Genomic DNA, 19,766 nt, shown 5'->3' with positions numbered 1-19,766 from the left:
GGGCAAAGAGCCTGGCAGGGCTTAGTGAGGGTTGTGCCGTGCTTGCTGACTGAGCGGTTGATTTTCAGCGTAGTTCTAACGCTTGCCGGGAACGAGAACAAAAATGTGAACTCTCCCGAAGTCACTTTGCAGTGTCCCGTGCGAACCTGAACGAGAGAACGAGGCCTTCTCTGTGCGCTGCGCTCAAGAAACGTCGAGGGACGCCCGACTTCGGTTATGAGCGTCATCGAGCGACATCCCTCGGGACAGCGGATGCAGTCCCCTGTCCATCGGGATCTCCTTCCCCCGGCGGGGCGGTCTGTTACGTTTCGCCTACGACGCGCGGTTTAGCCGGCGCGACTGCAACAAAGCGGCAGACATTTTGGCCCGTTCGGCGTCGCCGCTACGCTCCCCGCCAAGCGCGTCCAGGCATGTTCCGATGCCACGTGTCTTCATGTGCGTGTGTGAGTGTATGTGTCATTGTGCCCGACCAGAGGCGCTACGAGAGCAGAAGTTACCTTCTCCTCCCAGTCATTGTGCCCGACCAGAGGCGCTACGAGAGCAGAAGTCACCTTCTCCTTCCAGTCATTGTGCCCGACCAGAGGCGCTACGAGAGCAGAAGTTACCTTCTCCTCCCAGTCTTTGTGCCCGACCAGCGGCGCTACGACAGTATGCGTCACCTTAACCCATTGTACAATCACGTGCTCGTCTATTGAGGGGTTCCTTCTTGCCCTCAACTGCGAGAGTATAAAAACAGCTGCCCCCGGACGCCAAAAGGAGGGCTCCGATTTCTTCTGTTGAGTAAAGTGCTCTCCCGTCTCTCTACTTCGGTCAACCTGACCACCAACTCTTTGCGATGTTAAAATAAACAAGTTGTTTTGTTGTTACCAGTCGACTCATGCTTTGCCGGGACCTTCGGATGCTTCCAGTTGTACCCCAGGCCGCCAGGCCAACGCTACCCTTGGGGCTTGCGACCCAGGTACAACCACGGGCGTCAGCGCCGAGTTCCCAACCGATCGCACCAGCGGTGCGACCACAACAACCGTTGCCATCGGTGGGATTCAAATAAGGGTAACCGCAAATACATTGTGAGCGCAGTGACCGAGAGCGGCCGCATTTTAAACGCGGTCACGATCGCCGCCTTCTCCGCCCTTGAGGCAGAGGAGGCATGCATGCCTGCACCAGCTTATATTTCCCGAGGGATCAGTTATAGCCCGCAAAGAAACTTCACGTCTCCTTATCGAATTCTTAAGAGAGAGTAGTTTGATGGACGTATGGTGAAACCCTTCAATCAGCGGTATTGTAAGAGACGCTCGGGCGGAGCAATTACCGGCCTTGATCGCCAGGCTAAACCCGCCTGTTGCTACAATTCACCACCACCACCACCACCACTGCGATCGCTCTAGCCATCACGAATGACCTCGTTCATACAATCAAGAGCGATTCAAAAAGTGCGATCTTAAATTACAGTAAAGGCACTGTTAACAAAACTACACAGCAAATCCTAGACAATTGTTACCACACCTTCTATGAAGAGGACACATCAATCTGTTATGGGTCTCCGCCCACTCCGGAAGTCCTGGGAACGAGGAGGTGCACCGCATCGCCCGAGGGTTAACAAGCCGAGAGGCGCGCCACTCCGGTTCAGATTCTCCGGGTGCGGCGGCGACCACACATAAAGAAATCACAAACTTGTATACAGAAATGAGGCGCACTTATCCGGCGCATCATCGGGACTTTGGCAGAGCGCAGGCCACCGTCTTTCGCCAGCTTCAGACAGACTCTTTTCTCAGCCCACATAGACGGGATTATCACCGATAGGGAATAAATACCATATGTCAAAATTGTAACCCTAAAAAACTGGCAACACAGGATCACATCCTCTGGGGATGTAGGGGTTCATCTAAACTTGTAGGGGCCTCTAAACTTACCTGGGAGGCCTTAGTCAGGACTGCCGCCGAGTTCGGGGAACAACTGAAAATCGTCAATTGGTCTGAGGGAGTTGCCGCCAACAGAGGTCGCCCTGAGATTCAACCATGATTTTCAATAAACATGTAACCACCACCATCACAGGACCTCACGTGGCTAATTAGAACGCTATAGGTATAACGGCAAGGTAGTTTGTGGTAAAAATTGAGTCGTGACGCATACTCAACGTCTACCTGGTCATCAAGAAACGCAATATAGGCTGCTGCCGGGGGTATAAGTGCATACAATTTTTGAAGTAATGAATCAATCCTTGGGCCACTAATATAACTTTTTGTATATTGTAGTTTTTAGTGAAAATGCATTATATTAATTTATTTTCAGCTTGTACTCGACTATATTGCGATTGCTATTCGAACATGTATATCGGCTGTTCACGGTTCTCCTAGATGCTTGATGTCGTCTACATAGCCGTGGTCTAGTAGGAGGCCAAATTCTCAAGATGAGTGCTTTCCACTGGGCGGACCTTCGAGGACGAAGCACGCGGACAATACTGTCACGTAGTAGTGACGGTGAAGAAAGCAGAAATAGTGGGAATGACTAAACTAGCATATTATTTGGCGAACTTGTGCCCTCAAAAACAGGCTACGCTCAAAGAATGGCGACAGCGGCGAACACAGTCGGCGATCGTCGAAAATCTGATCAGCGGGTCAAACGCGTCGGCTTTTATACATCACTCATCGAAGGTTCCAGAGTAATCGCTGGTGCCCGCGTATCTCCCAGAAAGTTCTACACCATTCGCGTCGCGCACACAGGGTTCGGTGACAACAGACAGCAAAAAGAACCATCGATAACATTAGAGAAACTCCCAATACGTGTGGACGCGTCCCGCACTGAGCCACACTTGTTAGACGATGAAAAACAGTCACACGAAAAAAACAAGTGCAATGCCCACCTCTCAAAAAGCATCGTCCCGATGCTGCAAACCGAACTAGAGAGCTAAAAACAAAAATGGCACTTATTAAAAAAAACTAAGAAGCGAAATTCTAAGTAACACAGTCCATAACAAGTCCAAAGTTCACCTATATAAATCCTGAAGTTCGTTAGTGCTGGTAGAACGGCTTAAGCCGCAGAACATGGACTATTTCAGGTCGCTTGCGGCGCCGCTGTGAGAGCGAAATGCCGTCTTGCACGACCTCATAGTCGAGTGCGCCAACGCGCCGGATGACCTTGTAGGGTCCGAAATAGCGTCGCAATAGTTTCTCACTGAGTCCTCGTCGACGTATTGTGGTCCGAACCCAAACACGGTCGCCAGGCTACTGGACGTAGCGTCGTCGGAGGTTGTAGTGTCGGCTGTCGGTGCGCTGCTGGTTCTTGATACGTAGGCGGGCGAGCTGTCGGGCTTCTTCGGCGCGCTGGAGATAGGTGGCGACGTCAAGATTCTCTTCGTCGGTGACGTGCGGCAGCATGGCGTGGAGAGTAGTCGTCGGGTTCCTGCCGTGAACCAGTTTGAACGGCGTGATCTGTGTTGTTTCTCGCACCGTCGTGTTGTAAGCGAAGGTTACGTACTCCAGGACGGCATCCTAGGTCCTGTGTTCGACGTCGACGTACACTGCCAACATGTCGGCGAGGGTCTTATTCAGGCGCTCCGTTAGACCTTTCGTCTGCGGGTGGTATGCAGTGGCCCTCCTGTGGCTTGTGTGGCTGTACTGCAGAATGGCTTGGGTGAGCTGCGCTCTAAAGGCCGTTCCTCTGTCGGTGATGAGGAGTTGTAGGGCGTCATGTCGCAGCAGGATGTTCTCGACGAAGAATTTCGCCACTTCGGCTGCGCAACCATTAGGCAGATCTTTCGTTTCAGCAAAGCGGGTGAGGTAGCCGGTCGCCATGACGATCCACTTATTTCCGGATGGTGACGTCGGAAAGGTTCCCAGCAAGTCCATCCCGATCTGGTGAAATGGTCGGCAAGGAGGCTCGATCGGCTGAAGACCCACTGGCCTCGTCGGTGGTGTTTTGCGTCGCTTTCAGTCTCGGCATGTCTTCACGTAACGGGCGACGTTCGCAGTCCGGCGCGGCCAGTAATACTTTTCCTGTATCCTCGACAGCGTCCGGGAAAATCCGAGGCGTCCAGCGGTCGCATTGTCACGTAGGGCGTGCAGTACTTTTGGACGGAGTGTTGAGGGAACAAAGACAAGAAGGTAGTTGGTGCGTACTGGGAGGTCTTCTTTACTAAAAGTTTGTTTTAAAGCGAAAACGAAGATAATCCTCGCTTAAATGCACTAAGAACAACACCGGTGTTGCCTTCCGAATACTCGACGAAGCCTTTCAGCTCCAGGTCTGCTCGTTACTGTCCAGCGAAGTCTTCCGCGCTTATTATTCCGAGGAAGCCGTCGTCACCCTCGTCGTCTTGCGGTGGTGGGTCAATGGGGGCGCGTGATAGTCAGTCAGCATCAGAGTGTTTTCGTCCCGGCTTGTAGGTTACAGTGATGTCATATTCTTGCAGTCTGAGGTTCCACCGCGCCAGCCATGCTGAAGGGTCCTTTAAGTTCGCTAGCCAACACAACGCGTGATGGTCGCTGACGACTTTGAATGGCGTGCCTATAGGTAAGGGCGGAATTTCGCTGTAGCCGAAATGATGGCGAAGCATTCCTTTTCGGTCGTCGAATAATTGTCTTCCGCTTTTGACAACGACCGGTTAGCATAAGATATCACCCGTTCAAGTCCGTCTTTCCTCTAGACATGGACGCCATCGAGGCCTAGGCTACTGGCGTCAGTGTGGATATCGGCATCGGCATGCTCGTCAAAGTGCGCAAGTACCGGAGGCGACTGCATGCATCGTTTGAGTTCTTGAAATGCGTCAGCCTGCGGCGTTTCCCACGTCAACTAGACATCACATTTAGTTGGATGTGTCAGCGGCTCAGCGATCCGTGAAACGTCCTTGACAAAGCGCCTGCAGTCGGTACACATGCAAACAGTGGCGTAGCAACAGGGGGGGGGGGGGGCCGGGGGGCCGTGGGCCCCGGGTGCACGGGGCCAGTAGGGGGGGGGGGGTGTCATATACGTCTGAAAACACCCGAAAATTGTCGATATCCTCGCCTTCCTCGACTACAACCGGGGGGGGGGGGGGTGACAGAAGAGCTAAGGGCCCCGGGTGCCAGACGACCTAGCTACGCCACTGCATGCAAATAAATATACGCACTGCCTTCTTGTCGATGGGCTGCGGGAACGTTGCGATAACAGCTGTCTTCTGCGGGTCGGGGCGGACTCCGTATTTGCTCATGACGTGGCCTAGGAACGGAAGCTCATCGTAAGCCAGGCGGCACTTTTCCGGCTTCAGAGTGAGCACTGATGACTTGGGGTGGGATCGGAGATCGTTATTTGGCGCGTTCGGTCGGTTACCGGCGCGCGCGATTGGCCTACTCCGCGCCGACGTCGCCAGCGGCGCGGCGCGGTCACGTTTTTGGTGACGTCAAAATGACGACACGCTCATGCCAATCATCATTCAACCGAGCACGTCGTCTGCTAGGCGCCGAGCCCGACGCGAGTTGGGAAGTTTGGAGCGATCATACGCTCATTACGAGACCGTCTACACATGGCGCGTCTGGTGGATTGGATTGGATACAACCGGCGGCTGCGGCAGCGGAATGGCACGTTCGGATCCAATACATAGTTTAATTCTAGAAAATGGCGCTTGCGTTGGGAACTTAGGTGGTTGCGCTGGCGTTGCTCGAGGATGGAGGAGAGCGGGTGCTGGTGCGAAACGCGTTTGAAGAAATGGCGGAAAGCGAATTCCGGTGTCACTTTCGTTTCTCCAAACAAGTAGTGCGTTGGTTGTACACCGAAATCAACCCCATCATCGGTGCCAGCGAGCCACTGGAATGTTGTTGCTGCCTCTTGAAATGTGCGCCACTGCTCCCGTCGTTTTTTTTTTTTTCGCTGTGCCCGCACCACGTAGGGACGACGCAGAGAAACTAATAAATTGTAGTAGTCACACGTACTACTGTTTGAAAACGTGTTTAAGCCGGAGAAGAAAAAAAATATTTTTTAGATAATGATTTCATTCATTGGAAGCGTTTTGTAGTATACTGTCGCCTGTAGTACAATGCCTGGAGGGGGTACACTTCCTTCTTCGTGATCTTGTTCAGTCGACGATAATCAACGCATAAACGTAAGGTTCCGTCCTTTTTCTTCACAAAGAATACAGGAAGTGCCCACGGGTTTTTCGATGGCTGGATGTTGTCGTCGTGCAGTATTTGGCCGACTTGTTGCTTAATATCTTCACGTTCTTGCGTCAAAACTCTATAAAGGCTCTGGCGGAGTGGTCGCGTGCACTCTTCGGTGCTTGCGATGCTTTGCGACTGGTGTTGTCGAATGCTCGATGACGTCAAAAAGCAGTCTTTGTATCGTCCGCGCAGACTTCTGAGCTGTTGCTGCTTAATCATGGGGAGACTTGGACTTATGTGGAAGTCTGGTTCGGGAACTATGGTTGTCGGGGTTGATGCGGCAGAATCCGAGAGGACAAACGCATTGCTGGTTTCCACAATTTCCTCAATGTACACGATCGTCGTGCCCTTGTTGATGTGCTGGAACTCCTGGTTGAAGTTTGTCAACATCACTTTCGCTTTCCCTCCAGGCAGTCGAGCGATCCCTCAAGCGACGCAAATTTCATGATTGTGCAATAGACGTTGGTCGCCCTCGATGACGCCTTCTACGTCTGCGGGTGTTTCGGTGCCGACGGAAATAATGCTGGAGCGAGGCGGGATGCTCACTTGATACTCCAGCACACTCAAGACGTGGTGACAACGTGAGCTCTCCGGTGGTATCGCTTGATCTCCCGACAGCGTTATTGATTTCGACTTAGGTCGATGATTGTGTCGTGTTGGTTCAGGAAATCCATACCGAGAATGACGTCTCGTGAACACTGTTGGAGGATAACGAAGGTGGCAGGGTAATTCCAGTCGTGAACGGTAATTCTTGCTGTGCAGATTCTAGTCAGCATTATGAGGTGTCATCAAGCGGTCCGAATTTGAGGGCTTTCCCATGCAGCGTTAACTTTCTTCAACTGGGCGGCGATGGGTACACTCATTACGGAGTAGTAGACTCCTGTGTCCACTAAGGTGGGAACTCCGTGGCGTTGGGAAGCACGTCGAGGTCGGTGGTTCTTTGTTATGCGTTGCAGTTAGGCCTTGGCGTCGCGTTAACTTGTGGCTGGTACGTGGCGTCGTCAGGTTGTCTTTCGTCGGCGTTGCTTCCAGGCTTCGTCGAGATGGCGGCGTCTCGTTGAGATGTCGTCGAGCCAAGATTTTCGACGTCTTCGTTGGCGGCGGTGTATCTTCGTCAGTGTAACGAACAGCAACCGCACCTCCATCGGTTGCTGCTTTTAGTTTTCCGGATATGGGCTCGCAGACCGGCCCCGCTCTGAGCCAGTGTATGGTTGGCATTGCGGCGACAGGTAGCGGCCTGGTGACGCCGAACGGGACGGTCGTCGAGAACTCCACTTAGTGGCGGCAAGGTACTCGGCGATGTCACGAGGGCGCTCTCCAAGCTGTGTATGTGGCACGTTGACGGCGAACCCTCTCAGTCCCAAGCAGCGGTATGGGTATCGGCGGTACACATGGCCGGCTTCTCCACAGTGATAGCAGAGCGGGCGGTGGTCGGAGACTCGCCAAATGTCCGTCTTCCTCGCGTAGGTGTGCTGGGCGACGGGTGGGGGTGCTACCGGCGGGGGTGGTGGACGACGGAATTGCGGTGTTACAGGGCTCTGGCGCGGGCGCATAGGGAGACCTTGACGGAGGGTGAGGGCGGCGTAGGTCATCACTTCCGGCACGGGAGGCGGCGATTCGTGCTGCACTTCGGAAACGCCCAGTGACCACCGAAGTTCGCCCTTGACCATGTCAGTGACTAAGGACACCTGAGTTTGCGACGAAGGCAACATTTTCAGCAACTCTTCGCCCGCAATAGCCCTGATGGTCTCTTGGAGGTCACTCGAGCCCATTACTAGGATGGCGCACTGCGGCGTGAGCACTTGGCCTTTATATTGCCTTGTGCGCATTTCTAGAGTTTTCTCAATCGTTGTTGCCCCTGTTAAGAACTTAGCCACGCTCTTCGGTGGGTTGCAGATCAATCCGACAAAAAGTTCGTACTTTACGCCTTGCATCAAGAAGCGGTCTTTTTTCTCTTCCGACATTTCCGGGTCGGTGTGCCGGAAAAGACGGGTCATCTCTTCCGTGAAGACGGCGATGGTCTCAATGGGTACTTGCCCTCGGGTTTATGGCAGAACTTCGGCCCTTTTTTGATAATGTTCGTAAAGGTCCTCAGGAAGCTACTGCGGAATAGGTCTCACGTTGTAAGAGAGGACTCCCGGTTCTCGAACCAAGTCGTCGCGGCATCTTCCAAGGAAAAGTACAAATGGCGTACCTATTCTCACAGGTCCAGTTGTTGAAGGTCGAGATCCTTTCGGAGGTTTCGAGCCAGGTTTCCGGATCCTCCGACGTAGCTCCACGGAAGGTAGGGAACTCTCTGGATTGCTCAAGCATGATGGGTGACGCTGGGGCTGCCATTGTGGTTGTTGAGCAGGGCACGGTCTTCCTGGTCGCGTCAGGTAGAGGTCCGTGCTCCGGGGGCAGTCCTTGCAGTCTGTGACTAGCTCAATGGTCTTGGGTGACGTTGGTGTTGTCCTCGTGCTTCGGGCTTGGATCGCGGCTTTGCGAGGGTGTTCGGTACATGAACGCACTACCAGCTCCACCACATATCACGTAGTAGTGACGGTGACGAAAGCAGCAAAACTGGGAATGAAAAAACTAGCGTTTTATTAGGCGAACTTCTGTCATCAAAAGCAGGTTACATTCAAAGATAGGCAACAGCCGCGAACACAGCCAGCGATCGTCGAAAACCTGATCAGCGGGTCAAGCGCGTCGGCTTTTATACGTGTCATAGAAGGTTCCAGAGTAATCGCTGGTGCCCGCGTGTCTTCCAGAAAGTTATTCACCACTCGCGTGGCGCATACATGAAGTCAGATTACACAAGGTCCGGTGAGAACAAACAGCAAAAAACCACCGATAACATTCGAGAAAATTTCAATACGTGCGGACGCGTCCAGCGCTGGGCGATAACATTTGTTAGACGATGAAAAGCGGACACACGAAAAAGACAAGCACGTACACGTGTTGTAATGTTTGAGGTCGGGCACGAAATAGATGTTAGCTGGCCCATGCCGTCGTGCAACTCATCCACGATGAGGACGTTTGTTGAAGGGAGAGACTTGTTTTCAACGAGAACAAGGAATATGGGATTTATTTACAGTATCTACATGAGAACGTTACACTTTATCAATCTAACATGACTGAAAGAGAATGCACACTCCGAAGCCGCGCCGCGGCTGCTTATAAACACTCTGTCCTCGCTAGATCCCTAGGTGAGGGAAAACGGCCGTTCGACTAAACGGAGCGTCCAAAGTCATCGTAGCCGACCCGCCTTTGAGGGTGAGGGTTTACGTACTCACTTCCGCACAGGTTGCACTGACCACACCAAGGTGGGAGGGTTCTCGCAGACAGAGGTCTTGACCCTAGCAGGCGCCTCTTTATCCCAGAGCTGACCATGTAGTCAGTGGCCGCCGCGTCTGTCCATTGACTGACGACTTTTAAGCTGCGTGATACGGCACCGGAACACATCTTCCCGGAGCTCCCCTGCGCTAAGCAGACCGTGACGGTGTCGGCGTACACAATAACAATACTTGCTCTGCCGACTGCGTCTAGCCATCTCGGCGCCATTCTGTTGGGGACGCGGTGCATTGTCCTCCTTAAAAAACGAGTCGCCGCCGCAGCCACGGCGTCGCCGATGTCCTGTTGACTCGGCGCATCGTTGTTTTCACAAAGTGAGTAGTCGCAGCAGACCTGCAGGCGCCATTCCGACGGTCGCTTCCCCGAAGATCGCCAGCTCCCGCCGGTCAAACGTAACAGTGTCAATATAAATCGCCAACATTGTTGGAGGTGCACAAAGACCGGATAACGGCACGCACCTCGAATTGGGTGGCCGCATGCAAGAGTGGTTTGAAGGGACTTGTTGCTGAGACAATGGGCTATGTAAAAGTAGGGGCCCTATAACGTACAACTAGTCGAATATGTTTTTATTCCAATCTCCTGACGTCAAATTTGCGTAACCACCGACGCAAGCATCGGGCGGTTATCCGCAGGGTTGTCTGAACAGACCAATCAAACGCTCTCCTCGTTCATAGGAGGTCACTTTTGTTTGTTTGAAAAACGAATAACATTGCCTACACTGAGCGGCTTGTCTTATATAATTGGCTGACAAGAGGCGAGGAGCACGCTCAAGTGGAGAGGGATTCGATGGGGCCGAGCCAGTGCACTGAAAATCGATAACCGGATGAAGAGGGTAGTGCCGGCGTCTGCGATTGGTCCGCTTTCCCTTACTTAGCTTGAGGTGGCTGGTCGAAAATCACGGCGGCATGCAACTGAAGGTTAGGAATGCCATTAAAACGCATCCTCAGCAATGAAGATTCGGCAGAGCGAGGTCGTAAACGTGCCGAAAGTGCTCGAAAACGTTAAACGGCCTCGCAAGAAGATATATTGCACACAAATAAACCCATGCTCTCCGGCAGGTGCGGGTAGCCAGTGACTGAGCGATCGGTGTCAGCCATATTTTATTCCTTTCGGAACGGGGCACCCTGCGGCTATCCAGAAAAAAATTCGGCTTTGTTTGGCATATTAATGCATCTTTAAGGCGTACACGTCACTTTGACGCAGTGAGTTTTCGTGGTTTGTGACGTCGCGTGGCAGGCAGGTGAAGTGGGTGCAGCCCGAAGACTTTTTACCAATAGCCGAGGGCTAATGGCGAAAAGGCGTCGAATCAGAAATAACTATTTTTTTTGTTCGGTCAAATCATGCATAATCAGCGTGTACACGCCATATAAGATGGGGAGCTAACGCGCTTTTCGTGACGTCGCGTGATAGACATGTGAAGTGGGTATGGTCCAAAAAAGTTTTTGACCACTCGCGGAGGGCCGATTGCAGAAATGGAATAGAAAAGTTTGGAATAGTTTTACGTTATAGCGCCCTAGGTGTTCAAAGCGCTTTAAAAGCGGGGTGTAATGGAAAGCACACAAAAATTAAAATATCAGAGCTGCAAAATGCAAAAGAATGCAAACAGAAATGCAGCGATAAGCTTATTGAATGCGGTCATCTTCTAATGGCAGAAGTACTATGTATAGCAGCCTCACCTGGTGCTCTATTATCTTGCGCATGCTTTGAGAAAGTAGTACTGGAAGTCGAGTTCTCCGTATCTCGGAAAAGTGCCCCTTCTACCGCAAATTTCAACCGACTGCCCTGTTTAGACAAGAGCCTACTGTGGATCTGCGGTTGTGCTTCTATACTCAAGCAAAAACCCCGGTCGCTTCTCCTTGGGTCTGTGAATCGTACTTTGTTGTCTTCACCGCGAACGGCTTAATATTAGAAGTTCTCAGCTTTGATAGGACATTCTGGCGAGCTATACGACAGAGAGCAACCGCTTTCCTTTCAACATATTGGTTGAGCTGCAGTCTTAAGGCCCAACCACACGCAGCCCGGGATACGCGTCTCGCTACGCGTACACGTAAGCGTACGCGTCTGCGTGCGCGTACGCGGGTGATGAAGGGAAGGGCGTCCAGCCACACGATACGCGCACACGTGCGCGCTTCGCTGCGCGTAGCACAGGGCTGACAGACCAGCTGCCCAGCGATGGCGGAAACGGTCGTCTTTGGCTTTGAGAAAAGATTATCTTTAATTTCTTTATAGCTAGCCATGTTTATTTAATTTATCAATGTTAGAGCTAGTACATTGTTTTTAAGTTGAGAAACGCACGCTGTTCGTATCTATACATCCTTATGGCAAGAAAAGCTACATCAATTATCAACATCACGCGCGATAGCGTCTGCTTGCTCACAACTGCAGCTGGCATCTGCGCGCGACCACGCACGACGTTGCTGCCGAGCCCTTGCTTAGCCGCTTGCTTCGCCGGCATCAGCGTTCTCTCCCCGTAATGTACCACATGAGAAAGAAGCTTTTGCTGCTGCTGCTCTTGCAACGGCGGCGGGAGCGCAGAAAGCGTCTGCGGCCTCTGCGGCGGCGACGTTGCTGGGTCCGGCCAGTCTTTCAACTGCGTAAAGAAGAAGGACTTTACGGCTGTGAGTAACTTCTTTCCTTTCGATGATCTACAGTGGTAGAACTAGGAGCCAGTGTTTGGACATGGAGACTTATCTTCGTTAGGACAGCAATTACTTATCAGCGTTTTTAAGTGCGCGCATAAGCGAAAGGGTTAAAGTAGTAATGCGGGGATCGTACTCGCAGAGCGCGAACGCCCAATTCGCAGAACAGCATCGCGTCGTCGGTGCAAGGTTCGTCCAGGTTGACAGCACCGATCGAAACGATAACGTGACGCACGCGAACAGGGGGAACGACAAGAGCAGGGTGTAGTGCGGAAAGCGCGAAAGCATAGGCGAAGATCGGGCTTATTAGCCGCCGGAAGCATACAGATAGTATATTGAATACGTGGTGACAACACCTCACGACGTTTCAACCGCCGTCTGTCTAACCCGTGTATGCCGTACGACATACGGTCATTAACTGTTCAGCGTCAGAGGGGAAGAAGCGCTTGATTCAACAGACAACCTGTAATACTAATTTGGGGCTCCCTTCATTATTAACAGTAGACCATACTGTTTACACAGAGCTTGTGTAGCAGCCTCTTTTCTTGCACAAAATTTGTAAGGATTAAGTTTTGTAATACATTTTCTGCTATTCGATATTTTATTTGATATCCAGATTATTTTTTCTTCATTCGATTCGATTCTAAATCTACTTTTCGGTATTAGCACACCCCTACAAAAAGCTAAGGACTGCTAGTTATATTTGTGCCATTAGTATAGCACATAGATTCAAGAACACCTTTTTACACGTGTTGGTTGTCTTATATGAAGCTTGTGGACGAGATACGATTTCCTATATTTTCTGTCTCTCAGAATTGTGACTGTAGAATATGAAGTGTAATGTAATTAAATTGTGACCTGGGGGGCAGGTTAAAATTCTGTGCGACTAATTTCGGAAGTTTCTTGGCAGTGGCCGCACGATTTTAATATACCGTTGACTGGCTCTCCTGTTTTGCCGAACCACTGTTTGTATTCAAGCACATAAACAAAGCAGGGGGTAAAATTAATGATGGCTAGTGGCTATACATGTGTGTCTGTGAAAAGTGTACAGCTCCTGATACCTGCGCGTGTATATGGGCAGGGCATGGTCTTGCTGCCAGGCAATAATGCACCATATTTTACAGATGCAACGGATACGTCAGGATGACCACGGATTTTTCTACAAGTTCTTTCGCAAGGCGCCGCAGCTCTTGGACAAGCTATTGAGCTTTTTAGCAGAGGCCCTCACACGGCAGCACCACATTCGAGAAACCCCTGGAGCCTGGAGAACGACTTGCTGTAGCATTGAGGTTGGTAAAGGACAGTTGCCCCTAGAGTAATAATGTGCGATTGCAGGAATACAGAACACCGTTTCTTTGTCATTTAATGTATCATTTATTTTATTTTATTTACATATTACTGCCCGCCGCCTTTTGGAAGCCAAATCAGGAAGGAGCCACAAAACATTGAAGCAAAACAAAAGAAAGAAGGAAACGACTGACAATGAGCGTGCATAAAAAATACTAATACATAATAATAATAATAATATATTAATAATCATCTTTATTTCTCTCTTTCCACAGAATACAGAATTATACACAACTAACTATTTATTAACTCATAAACACATAAAAAAATGGGACACGAAATGCTGATACAAAACGAGAAATAGTAATGATGGTACTGACAATGCGCGTGAAAAGAAATACAAGAAAAAAATGATCGCATGAGCACAGAGACTGAAAGTTTCCACTTACTGCATCACCAGTGTAACAGTTACGGCTAACTCTAAAATAAACTGCCATCGACTGGCATCGCAGAATAGCTACCTCAGTGCTTTTGACCTTGCGCAACCTGTAAAACATGCACTGAGGTATGCTTGCACATGTAGTATTAAACAAAGGTGGTAGCTAACTTACACAAATGAATTTTGATCGTATGTCACCTGAAAAGGGCCCCCCACAGCCATGTAGATTATTGTGAAGAAAAATCATGTCATCATAATTAGTATTCAAACAATTGAAACATGCGTACTAATTTTTTTTCAACTTGCATTCAAGCTACTTGGCATCCCGGTAAGACATAAAAGACGTTGCCTTGACTTACTGTGTGGGGATTGAGGCGGCTAGACTCTGCAGTGGTGTGTAAGTCATATAGTGGCGATCGTGCCTGCAAAGTATTAAACAACTGCAGAACAGCACGACAGCCACAGAAATTTCTTACATTTTTTTCAGCTTAAGAAATTTTTTAAAGCTCACATGCTGTTCACGGCTCCCGTCAGGTAGCCCTGCTTCCTGCCAGTGAAGCAGGGTCATACGTATAAATGTCTCATTTACACGCTGCCTTCAATGTCACTGATTACGTACAAAGACTTTGGCCAAACATCCAATGCAGAACATGCAAAACCAACTCTGGAACTGAGCCACGGAACACAAAGAAAAAAAAATGCAAGGAATGTGGCTTGTGGATGATAGTTGTGGGAGAGGTAGAGGTTGTCTATGTTGGCAGTGAACCTTGCCTCCTGGCTATGTGGTGGCAAGACTTTTGCCTTTCTGCTACCTCTTCTAATAATAATAAAACAATATGAAAAATGCTTGCGCTGCTAGAACGCCCCGACAGGCTTTACAACTTGCAGCATATAACCGAAATTTTCAGTGGGGTCTGGTTGAAGGTTCATTACATTTTTTTATTTACAGGCATGTACAGGCATCTCTACATGCATGCACAAACTCTTCATGCACAGGTGGTGAACTCAAAAAGGTTCATTGCTGCAAGACAGGCTGAATGAGTAAACACAGATGAAAGCGATAAACATCTGTCTTGCAACAACAAACCTTTAGTTGCAAGTCAGTGCTTCTTTATCGTAGGTGTGTTGCTAAAACATGTTCACACATCTCTACAGCAGCAATGGCCAGCCAACCAGGCCCACAGATATCAACTTTATGAAATTCTTGAATACCGCACAAAAATATGGATACAACACAATGTAAAATGAACAAAAAAGAAGAGCTGAGGGGCTTTGACATTACAACAACAGACAAGGAAACATATATAAAGCATAAAGGAAAATAACTCATTTTATTTGTAATGTCAACATCACAAGGAGAAGGGAAATGAAAGTGGTCAAAATATAACTTGCCACTGGTGGGAGCTAAAACCAAAACCAATTGAGCTGGAGGCTATTCCACCATCAATTTCATAGAATGTTTATGTGTACTAGATTAGGCTCTTGGAGTGTTCTTGCATGAGTAGCGTTGGCTAACACTACCAGGGTGAGATCCAGTACATGCACATTCAGGCCCAAGAAAGTTTGCAGAGGGATAGCCATTGCTGCAGCTCTACTGGTAAAGCAATGCAAGCATAATTCAAAGTTTGTGGGTTTGTCTCCCATTAGTGAGAAGCTACCTTCTTATATACTTTCATTTTCCTCCTTATTTTTCCATTTCGATATAAAGTCATTAAATTCATCAAGATTTCCTTTTGTTTCATTGTCTCTTGGCTTTATTATACAAAAAGTATACATTCAAAAACATTAATTTTGAATTACTCTCCTACTTGCATCAATGTAATTTTCATGTCGAAATGCGTATCCTCACTGACCTCTCTAATGTGTTTGAGCAGAGAGACGGCAAAAGTTCGAGGTCGTCCTGTGGTTTGCATCTTTTGATTGCACTTGAAACATTGCCTAATTCCTCCAATATTAACTGACTCTAATCTTTCTTTTTCCTTTTCCTCCCAGCCTACGACTGCCTGCTGAAGCCAGCGATGCTTCTGACTGCGGACTGCTGTGGTGTGCCTCAGAATCCTCAGGAACCAGAACTTCTTGAAACATCGGTGATTCAAGAGATTCTAAAATGCCCTGAGACTCCACAGACTCATGCGACGCCGAAGACAGAGTCGATGCTGGCGCTTGTGACTCTTCACTTGACGGTGATGGCGCTTCCAAGTGTTGCCAGATCGGAAAACTGGCACATTTTTTGTTAAGATGTCTGCAGCACTTCCCTCCTCACTCGATGGGGGCACTGATGGAAGGTTGGCGGACATCCTGCATGTGAGCGTAATAAGGGTTGCACATACTGTCAATGTGTAAATAATGTGCCAGTCTGGATGCAAAAATATATGAAGGCTCAAATCCGTCCACATTTGTTTTAGTGTGTGATTTTATTAGCGTACACTGAAGCTCTGAATCAGTTTTGTAGGGACAAAAGTGGCTTGCCTATACAACCAGAATGAACAGTTTCTGTATGCGCGTAAGTGTAGCTTTTGTATCTTTTTCTGTTTTTGCTTGTGATGCATTTAAGCAGTTCTTACGAGATCTGCATGCCTAAAGCCTAGTGATTACTTCTACTCAAAACAGTGCATGATATTTGGAATGTTTCAGTTTTGAAATAATTAGCAGGAAGCATTCCACTACATTTACTCAGTAAAACCACTTAATAAATTTCATGTTGAAAGACCTATGCTTGCACTCTCTAAACATAGAGTAGTAGTACTGTAAGGCTCTCTCCTGTTCTAGTTTTTCTACTGGAAACGTTCTTGGCTTGTAACTTTGTTTTCCTTTCACTTGTTTGTAAACTTCATCTCATTCTAAACTGTTTTTCTTAACTGAATGTACGTCTAAACACAGTGTGAAGCTGTGTACGTAGTAATCAGGGCATTTGTTGTTTGTATTTAGGAAGTTACATCTAATAATGTTTGCCTTCTTGCCATCTGCCTTGTAAAGGGTGTTTTGGCCCAGCAAAGCCGACCTTAGCGAGCAAACCCTTCCAGAAGGTTTCTTACAGCCAAGCTTTTTTTGCCTCTTCTCTGGACTTTCCTACCGCCACTCCTACTGTCTTGCCAAATAGCTCGCCTCATATTGATATTAATGTAGTCGTTGAACCATGGTCATCCCAGCTGACTACTGGCTACTGTGTTGCACGAGTGACAAGTACTGGACGTAATGCAAATACCAATTAAAATAATGTAACTAGATCGTGGTTTTAGCATGTAAAATTTCAATAATCATTTTTTGCACAGTGCGAATGTGTTAAACTGGATCATCTAGCCCTTCCTTGAAAATTTTGCTAAGCAGGAACAGCGTTCTCCACAAACATCGTGAAAGCTTCGCTTAAACGAGTAACCACACCACCTGGGATCTGCAGAATAACCGCAGGCTGATAATTAGGTAAGGACACTGCTGAGCAGACACAAAAAGAATTATCAATTACAGAGCTGACAATGTCGTCAGTACTATGGCGCATTTATTCCTACAGCATGATGACACTGAATGAATCCCTAAGCAAGCTAGGTAATATTTGAGGGTCTGTGATGAAGCACCGATTTGCACACTGCTGGCAAGCAACAAAATGCAAAATTAAAACTGTGCATTGAAGTGCCCAAGGTACACATGAATATTGCAACATTCAATACTCAGTTAAATACTGGCCATTGACTTGCACGCTGCCTTCTAGGATCAGTGCACAGAATAAAAAAAAAACTACTTGCATGTTTTGTGTTTTGTTTTTGTGTGTGCATCATGCAAGCCCTTTTCTTTTTATTCATCCTGCTAATTTGTATGTGATATTCTCTGTACTTCTGTCTTATGATTTACTGTTAGGTTTTTAAGTGCTATTTTACTTGTTATTTTGTACCTGTATTTCTGCTTTCTCTGCTCCCCACTGCAAAGCCAAACTGGCTTTGTGGGTACCTAAATAAACATACAAAGCTATTCTTGTACTGCTTGTATGTCCCCTCACCGGATCACATTTAACGAAATATGCGATAATCGGAGAGGCGATGCAGCACAAATATTTTATCGCCAATTAGACAAAGCTGAATATAATGCATACTGTGCGTCGACTTGCTTGTGTAAGCACAATATTGAGTCGATTCCCATAAGTGCGGTGCATTGCCAGCTATAACACAAACATACGGCATCGCCGGTTATCGTGGTAAAGGGAAAGCACTAAAATCCCGTGTTTCATTTTTAACACGCCGGCTAAGGTGGAAACTTCAAGATCACTTACGGTCTACTCTCCATTGTGTGGCGCAGAAACATCATCTGGTCGAAAAACAGCCAGATGACGTCGTCCTGAACGTCGTCTGGCACGGCGCGGCTCTTTTCTTTCTGAAACGTATTCACAGGCGCCGAAATTTATTCCCCGCGGACTTCCATCACTTCTGCAGCGCTGGGATAACGTCATCTGCACAGATGAAACGCGTTTTAGACATCTGCGAATCGGCTGATGAGAGAGTCAGCTTATACCAGTGCCACACAGCTAGGCTTTCGATGGCGATCGAGCGCGATCAAATTTCTCGATCACGATCGGTTCTACGCACATTGCGCGGTACAGGAAATCGTGATCACAAAATCCGACCCCGATCGGGCTCGATCGCGATTGAAACTGCTCCGCTGTGACGCCCGTATAAAATTCCGAGCACTCGCCTGTTCGGCAGCGTTGGGAATGACGATCCACGACCACCTCGTTAAGTGCTTGTTCTAGTGGCGCTTGTGTTTCGCCTGCTACCAAAGCGCAGGTCGAGCCTCAGCGCAGGCGATCAGCGCTTCGTTGTTGATCGCCTCCATAGCCTCTGTGCTCCATCGACACGAAACCAGCAGCGACTCCCGGCGTCTCCGCACGATTCTGAAACTTCAACAACCTTTGCGAACCGCCGGAAGTGTACATGCGGCCCACGTGACGTCGGTGCACAAGCTGCCACTTCCGTCGCGTACGCTCAAACAGACGCCCAAGATCAAGACCTCCTTGACGCGCGCGTTTCCTGCGCGTCTGCCCTCTCTAGACGCGTAGGACAGGCGCGTACGGCCTCGCAGACGCGTGACGCGCAGCCAGGCGCGCACGATTCACCGCGTGTGGTTGGGCCTTTAGCGATTGTTGAATGTGCAGTCAGCAATGAAGTTTTCCACCTGCACAGTGTAAAAGTCAAACTCCAAAATAATGGATGTGCACAAAGTGTAGAGGTGTCGTCGAGGACTGAAGCTCACTTTGACTAAAACAGCTGCTCGACTAGTCCCGACTACTGCTGCACACAAGTACTTATTGTTCGTGCTGCTTACAGATGTGACATGTAACTTGCACTCGTGGTATTTCTTGTCGTGTTTGTTTTTCACTAATATTTCATAACGGTATCTTGGAAATTATGGCAATGATATATTTAGGTACGATTAAACAAAATTAGGCTTTAAAGGTCACCTGGGATGCTGTGCCTAGTTTTAGCATCGATATTTAGGTCTGTGCACAAATCAGAATTAGCCCTTGAGTTCCCTTAATGTGAAAGTGAACAATAAAAGAGATTAGCACATCCATTTACAAGTCTATTTCTTAGCTTCGAAGCAGCTGGCGTACAACCCTAATCTATTTTAATTTGTACTATGGTAGCAGAAAAGTGGGCCCTAATAAGATGAATACCTTACGCCGATAGATGTTCTCTGGAAAGGCATTTCGCTAAACAGTTCATTGATACAATGAAAATATAATTTCCTAGCGCACCGGCAGACTGGTAATGAAATGTCTGATTTTGGCTTGCGCCTCAACCCAAGTATTCTTGGGCCAAGTGATCGGTGCGATCCAAAGAAAAGAGAGAGGGCGCGCACACTCTAATAGTGTCAAGGTCAATCAGGTTCACTACGGCTGAATGGTGCTTACATTTTTTGCAGTAGGCTGTCGATATGCAGTGTAGGAAAATT

General features: G+C 48.6%; 1 long non-coding RNA gene across 1 annotated transcript; it reads right to left on the bottom strand.

Annotated features, from left to right (window-relative positions):
- Positions 1–15,817: 15,817 nt before the first annotated feature.
- Positions 15,818–18,942, bottom strand: LOC142573078 (uncharacterized). The gene is made up of 3 exons (XR_012826205.1): positions 18,507–18,942; positions 18,088–18,264; positions 15,818–16,124 (listed from the first exon to the last, which is right to left on the bottom strand). It is a non-coding gene; the product is annotated as an uncharacterized LOC142573078 (long non-coding RNA).
- Between the last annotated feature and the right edge of the window lie 824 nt (positions 18,943–19,766).

This window comes from Dermacentor variabilis, chromosome 2, assembly GCF_050947875.1.
Source record: "Dermacentor variabilis isolate Ectoservices chromosome 2, ASM5094787v1, whole genome shotgun sequence".
NCBI lineage: Eukaryota > Metazoa > Arthropoda > Arachnida > Ixodida > Ixodidae > Dermacentor > Dermacentor variabilis.
This window is presented reverse-complemented; position numbering and strand designations above follow the sequence as displayed.